This window comes from Leuciscus leuciscus (genome assembly GCF_965113295.1).
Source record: "Leuciscus leuciscus genome assembly, chromosome: 10".
Lineage (NCBI taxonomy): Eukaryota > Metazoa > Chordata > Actinopteri > Cypriniformes > Leuciscidae > Leuciscus > Leuciscus leuciscus.
Genome location: NC_138734.1, coordinates 44025222 through 44035234, shown reverse-complemented (window position 1 = coordinate 44035234; position 10013 = coordinate 44025222). Strand labels below are relative to the sequence as shown.

General features: G+C 32.2%; 3 protein-coding genes across 6 annotated transcripts in view; 1 reads left to right on the top strand and 2 right to left on the bottom strand.

The window, feature by feature from the left end:
* The window catches only part of cox5ab (cytochrome c oxidase subunit 5Ab), a 6801-nt gene extending 6755 nt beyond the window's left edge, over window positions 1-46 (bottom strand). For all 4 annotated transcript variants that reach the window (XM_082181679.1, XM_082181678.1, XM_082181680.1 and 1 more), the window contains exon 1: window positions 1-46. This exon is cut by the window's left edge and continues 105 nt beyond it. The gene's annotated coding sequence lies outside the window, so the exon portion shown is untranslated.
* LOC309507925 (uncharacterized protein) overlaps window positions 1-10013 on the top strand; it is a 267629-nt gene that overhangs the window by 48280 nt on the left and 209336 nt on the right. The window lies entirely within an intron of this gene.
* Window positions 1-10013, bottom strand: part of rpp25b (ribonuclease P/MRP subunit p25, b) — a 96848-nt gene that overhangs the window by 75937 nt on the left and 10898 nt on the right. The gene's annotated exons all lie outside the window — the stretch shown is intronic.

Sequence of the window (10013 nt, the reverse complement as noted above, 5' to 3'; positions counted from 1 at the left end):
CAGGCCGCGCGCTGATGACGCGGGGGCGCGCAGCGAGATGACGCGTGCGGAAGAGGGCGGGCTGTCAGCTTCTTCTTTTTATTATTTTTTATTTTTTTTACTTTAGTAAATCATTTCAAATAACAAACATCATTAACATATTATCGTTGTCAAACACCTTAATAATACGACCAAGCAGCATATCGTAAACAACATAATAATAACAAATTAAGCAATACGAAAAGCAAATTATAACAAAATAAATGGGGGTGTATATTATATATCAATACTTCCATATATACTGCCAGTAATTTAGAGAGTTTCAAGGCACTCCTCCTTTTTACTTGTTTCAAGGATTGAAATAAAATGTTAAATGCCACAAAACATGGAGAAACTTTGGCCTGTCATCTTTCTGTTGTATTTCATTTTATCATTGTTATTATTATTATTATTATTTTAAAATATATATATTTTAACTTATATATATATAAGAATGGAGGTCAAGTTGAGAATTGTTTTTACACAAAATAACTAAAATTAATCAATTCAGTGGTACGTGATATTCTCATAGTTTTGTTTTTATATTTACTGAAGTGAACGTCACAGAGCTGTAAATAATCGATTACATTTCAGGACAGAGTTTAAATTTATAACACATCACTTTTGAATGTGATATTTATCCAAATGAAGATTACAGGTTTATCTCTTCATGATAAATTACACAAAGTAGTTCTTTCGCCTCTAGATGGCAGCAGAAACACGGGAATGAGCGGAGCCTCAGACAGTGACGTCAGCTCTCGGGCGCGCGCCTTCTAGCTGAAGAAATTAATATGTGTCTACTTTCTTAAGATTGCAGTCATATCACTGACCAACATGCTGAGATCAGATGTCCAAATGAGTCATACTCACTTTATTTCAATAATCCCCCTAATAATTAAACACTTTCAAATTCATAATGGCTGATAAATACCGTGTATATACTGTAGTCATAAACCACAAAACATACATTACTTGGTGCCATTACTTTTATATAAAATTCCCATTACTTAAAATAAAAATAAATATTACCCGAAATAAAAAATATTGGCTGATTTTATTTCAGCTTGTTGCCAAGGCAAAAATTCTCATTTTCATTTAGTAACTATATGTACCAAAATAAACTAAAAGTTATAACTAAACTAAAATTATAAAAATGATATGGATGTTTAAAAAACTAAGAAAAATGACAAAACGCAACAACTAAACGCACTGAAATGAAAAGAGGATAATAGCCTATAAAAATAACCCAAAATATTAATAAAAGGCAATAACGGTACATCAGTGATATTAAAATGACACTGCTCGGTGCACATGAAATCAAAATGAACTATATTTGTCTTCATAAAATTAGGAGTTCATAAAATAAAAATTACATTCTTAATATTTTATACTCTTAGAAACGGTTACTTTTAAAATTGTTACATTCTTAATGTTTTATACTCCTAGAAACTGTTACTTTTAAAATGGTCACATTCTAAATATTTTATACTCCTAGAAACTGTTATTTTTAAAATTGTTACATTCTAAACATTTTATACTCCTAGAAACTGTTATTTTTAAAATTGTTACATTCTAAACATTTTATACTCCTAGAAACTGTTACTTTTACAATTATTGTTACATTCTAAATATTTTATACTCCTAGAAACTGTTACTTTTACAATTATTGTTACATTCTAAATATTTTATACTCCTAGAAACTGTTACTTTTACAATTATTGTTACATTCTAAATATTTTATACTCCTAGAAACTGTTATTTTTAAAATTGTTACATTCTTAAGATTTCACTTCTGGAAACCTGTTCCAGAGCATTTGTGTTTCACTATGGACAATGATCTTAAAGTTTCAAGGCATGCAGTTTTATCTCAGGCCTAACGCTTTAGGGAACTGTAACTTTAAGCCTTAAAGGGACAGTTCACCCAAAAATGAAAATTCTGTCATTATTTATTTACTCACCCTCAAGTTGTTCCAAACCTTTCTTCCTTTGAACAAAAGAAGAATTTTGAAGAATGTTGGTAATCATACAGTTGACGGTAGCCATTGACTTCCATTGGTAAAAAAAACCAACTAGTATTTACTAGTTGCCATATAGAAAAGATTGCGCCAAAATTAAAAAAATCTGATATAAAATGAAAGATATCACAGAACATTTATTTAACAATAGCAATTGTAAATTTTTCATCTCAGTTTTTTGTGTTTATTTAAAATTAGACAAATTTGATATTATTTTAATCTCCAATCTGTTATTTAACAGTTGAGATAGTTCTTTACTGATCTAACCAGCAGATGACACTCGCCGGGTTCAAATCCCAGTTGCCCCTATTACAACTACGCTTTTCTTATGAATTCTATTGAGAAACTATGAGAAAAAGGTGAATAAAGACTGAGAGTCAATTTTCAGAAATTATTCATTTTGAACTATAGCTGTGTTTTGCGGTGTGTTCGTTGCCAAACTCAAAAATTAGTTTACTTTTAATTATTAAAAAATGCCATTATTTTATATGAAAAACTTAATAATTGTATTTTATTGAGAAATTATTTTAGTTTGTCTTGTATAGCCTATATATTTTTTGATAAGATCAGATAGCATTTGAATCTGTCATAAGGTCATGTTATAATATGAACCCCACCTATGGGGCATGTTGTCACATTCCACTTCAATTCTTTCGGGATAAATCAAGAAAAAAGTAAACACCGTATTAATGAAACAAAACCAGTGTAGTTGTACTAGACATGTGAAATTAATGCAGGAAAAAATAAATACTCTGAACCCAAAGTAGGTTTACACAAACTGAGAAAGTCAAAAAGTGTGAGGTCAACCGTCTGATTACCAACATTCTTCAAAATATCTTCTTTTGTGTTCAACAGAAGAAAGAAACTCATGCAGGTTTGGAACAAAATGAGGGATAGATGACAGAATCTTCATTTTTTGTTGAACTATCCCTTTAAACTTTAGGCCTGAGATAAAACTGCATGCGCTGAACCTGTAAGATCATTATCAGTGAAACTGCTGGAACATGTTAGTGAATGTCCTTCTCAACAGAAACAACCTCAGCACAAATGCAAGTATTTTAACTTGTGATTCCTCAAACGTATCTAGTGCACTCTTCATTGTGCAGAATGATTTTAGGTCATTAGCGCTTTCAAATATTCATACAATTATCTCGGATTTCCTGCTGTTCCGACTGTGTCCTGCCTCTCAGGCATTAATCAGAGCTTGTTTGATGTGTGTAATCCGCTAATATTGTTCAGTGCGTAAACTCTGCCAGGCTTTTATTCAGCGGACATTATCGTGTCTCACAGCTTTGACTCCAGCACTGCAATTACACCCTCAACTGCTCCCATTAATTCAGCACGCAGGAGTTTCTGAGTCTGCATGAGCTGTCACACACACACACACACACACACACACACACACACACACACACACACACACACGCTGGCCGACGCTCCTGATCCCAGTCCAGGAATGTCTGGAGAACACCACAGGAACCAAAACTGGTCTGGGAACAACAAACTAGGCCATTTGTGGCGCAATATTCATCAGACACTTTCTTGTAAATGATGAGAACATCAATAAATAAATAAAAATAACACTTACATTGTCAACATTGTCAACCTCTGGTGCTCTTCGGCATTTTTGACAGAAAAATTGTACTTTTTTAATTATTTTTAATTATGTTTTTATTCATTGAAATGGTACGAAACTTGGTAAAGGTTTTGACCCTTGCTGTGTGAACACACACACACACACACACACACACACACACACACACACACACACACACACACACACACACACACACACACACACACACACACACACACACACACACACACACACACACACACACACACAAGTACAACACCTACACACACACACACAAATCATGGACATGATTCGAAAAGGTTAAATGGTTCTGATAAAAAATAACTTACATTATCAACATTAAAAGGAGTGTGAAAATTGTTGTTCCAACCCTGTATGTTTTCTTTTTTTGACTCAACACAGAAGATTTGAAGAATGTGTCGGTTGCGTCAGAAATCATATACTCTCTTGAGTAGGTGCTTATTTTGAATAAGTAATTACTTCACGCCCGCTAAAAAAAGATGTTCTATATAGTAAGAATTTAAGGTAACAATTTATTTTACAGTGTCCTTGTTACATATGTTGCATGTACTTACCATAGTAATAACAGTAAATTATGCATAATTACATGCAACTAACCCTCAACCAAATCCTAATCATTCCCTAACCCTATAGTGAGTACATAGTTAATTAATATTACTCAGTACTTAAATGTATAATTACATTGTAACAAGGGCACTGTAAAATAATACAGCCTATATATAATAATACATACTGCAGCCTATGAGTTCAATGGTATGGGGAAAAAAATCCAATGGAAGTCAATGGCTGCCGTCAACTATTTGGTGGAACTATCCCTTTAAGGCAAATTTCAACTTGTAGATTTCACCATATATTCTCCAGATTTTTCATTCATAAATGTTCTGAATGTTTGAATATGCAAATGAGGCATTGTCTAATTACATATGCACCAGTTTTCATGCATACATCCCAGAACAGAAATCTGAACATTGGATAAAACCATGCAGGTTCAAAATTCTTGGTAGATTTCGCTAACTTTAGAGTTAAAGTTTTTGCAGAGGAGATTTTGGATTCACTTCATAAATCAGAAAATATTGTGCTTTTGCCTGTATTATTAAATGTGGAAAGTTTGGTTGTTACATTCTTAAGATATTACTACAGTTACTTTTAAAATCGTTACGCTACATTCTTAAGATTTTACAACTAGAAACTGTTTAAAATTGTTATATTCTAAATATTTTACTTTGAGAAACTGTTACTTTTAAAATCGATACATTCTAAATATTTTACTTCGAGAAACTGTTACTTTTAAAATCGATACATTCTAAATATTTTACTTCGAGAAACTGTTACTTTTAAAATCAATACATTCTAAATATTTTACTTCTAGAAACTGTTACTTTTTAAATCGTTACATTCTAAATATTTTACTTTTAGAAACTGTTACCTTTTAAATTGTTACATTCTAAATATTTTACTTCGAGAAACTGTTACTTTTAAAATCAATACATTCTAAATATTTTACTTCTAGAAACTGTTACTTTTTAAATCGTTACATTCTAAATATCGTCACCTTCCTAAAATAATTGGCTAAGTCATTTTTTTACAAAAATGATTTTTTTGCATAAGTCATCTCCTCATGATGCTGGCCACCTCTGGTAAAATCCCCACATCCTCAGTTGAACAGATCATGCAGTTCTACCCCTGTAGTGTAATGGCCTATGTCAAGAGTGTGACTTAGGCCGTTTTATTTGGCCTAAGTCAAAAGATTTTACAAGCAATTTTAAAATTTTAAAAGGCAATTTTACAAGCTTTTCAAGATGGGAGCTGCATCAAGAAGAACGAACCTCTGAAGTTATTTTTCATTTTTTTGTGTGTTTTCTGAGAAACCGGAAAAATGACTTAGGCAATTATTTTAGGAAGGTGACGATATTTTACTTTTAGAAACTGTTACTTTTAAAATCGATACATTCTAAATATTTTACTTCTAGAAACTGTTACTTTTTAAATGGTTACATTCTAAATATTTTACTTTTAGAAACTGTTACTTTTTAAATGGTTACATTCTAAATATTTTACTTCTAGAAACTGTTACTTTTTAAATCGATACATCCTAAATATTTTACTTCTAGAAACTGTTACTTTTTAAATCGTTACATTCTAAATATTTTACTTTTAGAAACTGTTACTTTTTAAATCGTTACATTCTAAATATTTTACTTTTAGAAACTGTTACTTTTAAAATCGATACATTCTAAATATTTTACTTCTAGAAACTGTTACTTTTTAAATCGTTACATTCTAAATATTTTACTTTTAGAAACTGTTACTTTTTAAATGGTTACATTCTAAATATTTTACTTTTAGAAACTGTTACTTTTTAAATCGTTACATTCTAAATATTTTACTTTTAGAAACTGTTACTTTTTAAATCGTTACATTCTAAATATTTTACTTTTAGAAACTGTTACTTTTTAAATGGTTACATTCTAAATATTTTACTTTTAGAAACTGTTACTTTTTAAATGGTTACATTCTAAATATTTTACTTTTAGAAACTGTTACTTTTTAAATGGTTACATTCTAAATATTTTACTTTTAGAAACTGTTACTTTTAAAATCGATACATCCTAAATATTTTACTTCTAGAAACTGTTACTTTTTAAATCGTTACATTCTAAATATTTTACTTTTAGAAACTGTTACTTTTTAAATCGTTACATTCTAAATATTTTACTTTTAGAAACTGTTACTTTTAAAATCGATACATTCTAAATATTTACTTCTAGAAACTGTTACTTTTTAAATCGTTACATTCTAAATATTTTACTTTTAGAAACTGTTACTTTTAAAATCGATACATCCTAAATATTTTACTTCTAGAAACTGTTACTTTTTAAATGGTTACATTCTAAATATTTTACTTTTAGAAACTGTTACTTTTTAAATCGTTACATTCTAAATATTTTACTTTTAGAAACTGTTACTTTTAAAATCGATACATTCTAAATATTTACTTCTAGAAACTGTTACTTTTTAAATCGTTACATTCTAAATATTTTACTTCTAGAAACTGTTACTTTTAAAATCGATACATTCTAGCCTAAATATTTTACTTCAAGACACGGTTACTTTTAAAATGGCTACTTTTCCAAAATACCATATTAAAGCTGCATGAACTTTGGAAACAGTTTTTAATCCTTAAAAATGACATGATCAGCATTAATGTATCTTGCAGCAAATGTAGGAGCTCTTGCTGATGTTTTACAGTTATTTGGGAATGATAGAGTTTAATCTGCAGGAACTTCTCAAGATTTGTTGTAAAAAAAAGTATATATAATGTGTAAATATATAATAAATATATAATATAAAAATATAATGTGTCTTTATTCTTCTCACTATAAGTGATACAGAAATGTGGCAACTGTTGCTATGTTCTGATTGGTCAGTTTTCAGAGGCGGGGCTTCATGGATCAATTGTTTGAGAAATCCACTGCTTTTCTCCTGTTCTCATTCTCTTCCCATTTCTTTTGCGCTTACTATTATATGAAATGAAAGTGGTTTGCATAATTTACAGGACATTCTTTTTGTGGACATTCACAGCATTCATTTCCTGTGAATGCATAATCAATCTTAGTGTTATTTGCAGAAGATCCGGTTTGCGTCGGCTCAGGGCCGTCCGGAGTGAAGAGAACGGGCCCTGCGGCTCCTGGGAACATCAGCCTGTAAATATTCAATTTAAAGGATTCCCTGATAAGAGTGTCTGAAAAACGGAGGCAGCGGCCATTCTTCTTGATAAGAAAAGACGCCACCGTCTGCAGGGAGAGAGATTGTGAACTCCTACAGTACAGCAACCCAGAGCCCTCGACCACAGAGAGAGAGAGAGAGAGAGAGAGAGAGAGAGAGAGAGAGAGAGAGAGAGAGAGAGAGAGATAGTGAACTCCTACAGTACAGCAACCCAGAGCCCTCGACCAGAGAGAGAGAGAGAGAGAGAGAGAGAGAGAGAGAGAGAGAGAGAGAGAGAGAGATAACTCCTACAGTACAGCATCCCAGAGCCCTCGACCACAGACAGAGAGAGAGAGAGAGAGAGAGAGAGAGAGAGGGAGGGAGAGAGAGAGAGATAGTGAACTCCTACAGTACAGCAACCCAGAGCCCTCGACCAGAGACAGAGAGAGAGAGAGAGAGAGAGAGAGAGAGAGAGAACAGAGAGAGAGAGAGATAGTGAACTCCTACAGTATACAGCAACTCAGAGCCCTCGACCACAGAGAGAGAGAGAGAGAGAGAGAGAGAGAACAGAGAGAGAGAGAGAGAGAGAGAGAGTTCTAACAGGTTTTATAAATCCAAAAGAGAAATGTATTTTCACTGGAGAAAGGCTTTAGACTGTATTAAACTTGACAGACCAGTTCACAAATATAAAAAGCACACTTTTTTTCTTTTTCCTCCTCTTCTTTTCCCCTGCTGTCTGGAGGAAAATTCTGTCATCATTTGCTCACCTTCATGTTGTACCAAAATGAAAAAAAGTCATTTTTGCCATGTCTTTGTTTCCGGTAAACATATCAAAACATTCATCAAATGTTACTTTTAAAGTGGTTACATTCTTAAGATTCTACTTCAAGAAACTGTTTCTTTTAAAAATGTTACATTTGAAATATTTGACTTCATAAACTGTTACTTTTAAAATAGTTACATTTGTAAATTTTTACTTCTGTAAACTGTTACTTTTATAATTGTTACATTCTTAAGATTTTACTTTAAAAAAATTACTTTTAAAATGGTTACATTCTAAAAAAAATCCTTCTAGAAACTGTTACTTTTTTAAATTATATTTTAAGATTTTACTTCTAGAAAATGTTACTTTTAAAATTATATTTTAAGATTTTACTTCTAGAAACTGTTACTTTTAAAATTGTTACATTCTAAACATTTTACTTCTAAAAAAAAAAATTACTTTTTGTTACTTTTTCAAAAATCCTTAATAGAGCAGCATGAACATTTCTCTAAATCTACTTTTGTGTTTCATATACAGTGGGGAGAACAAGTATTTCATACACTGCCGATTTTGCAGGTTTTCCCATTTACAAAGCATGTAGAAGTCTGTAATTTTTATCATAGGTACTCTTCAACTGTGAGTGAAAGAATCTAAAACAACAATCCAGAAAATCACATTGTATGATTTTTAAATAAATAATTTGCATTTTATTGCATGACATAAGTATTTGATCACCTACCAACCAGTACGAATTCCGGCTCTCACAGACCTGTTCGTTTTTCTTTAAGAAGCCCATGTTCTCCACTCATTACCTGTATTAACTGCACCTGTTTGAACTCGTTACCTGTATAAAAGACACCTGTCCACACACTCAATCAAACAGACTCCAACCTCTCCACAATAGCCAAGACCAGAGAGCTGTGTAAGGACATCAGGGATAAAATTGTAGACCTGCACAAGGCTGGGATGAGCTACAGGACAATAGGCAAGCAGCTTGGTGAGACGGCAACAACTGTTGGCGCAATTATTAGAAAATGGAAGAAGTTCAAGATGACGGTCAATCTCCCTCGGTCTGGGGCACCATGCAAGATCTCACCTCGTGGGGCATCAATGATCATGATGAAGGTGAGGGAATTAATATAATGGTAATAGTAATTAATGACAGAAATGTCAATTCTGGGGTTGAACTATTCCTTTCATTTTAAATATATTTTTTTCCCAGGGGATAATTCTCACTTAAATCCAGTCCATCTCAAGTTTATTTGTATAGCGCTTTTCACAAATCATATCGTTTCAAAGCAGCTTTACAGAAAATGTTTCAATGTTCCAATTAGGAAGTGTTCAGTTAAAGTGATGTCCATATGTCAGTGATATAAAGCTGTATTATAACATGTTATTAAGTTAATTCATGTACTCAGCGAAGCAGACACAATGAACATGTTAGGCAGTGATTACAGCTTAATGATTATAATATATGATTGTTTTGTACGTCGATCCACTTACTGTAAACGGTAGAGAATGGCTCTAGAAACACTGAGGTCATGTGTTCAGTTCCCAGGGAATGCATGAATGATTACAGTTTTTTTCAACTGCTTACACACAAAATCCTGAAAAACTTGGCACTCAAACACCAGAACCTCAAACCAAATCTGCAAAACCAAACACTAATTCTCGGTCTTCGACTCAGTTTTCAATTTCATAAAAAAATGTTTTTGCAAACCACAACACACAGTTCTCTGTAACACACACACAAATCCAGGAAGTCTCTTGATTTCCTTTTTCAAACACAACCTGTCAAAACACCACAGTAATTCATCAGAGCCTCACACACACTTCTCACACACACTCACACACACTCCTCACATGTGCAAACACTCATCGCTTTACTAAACAC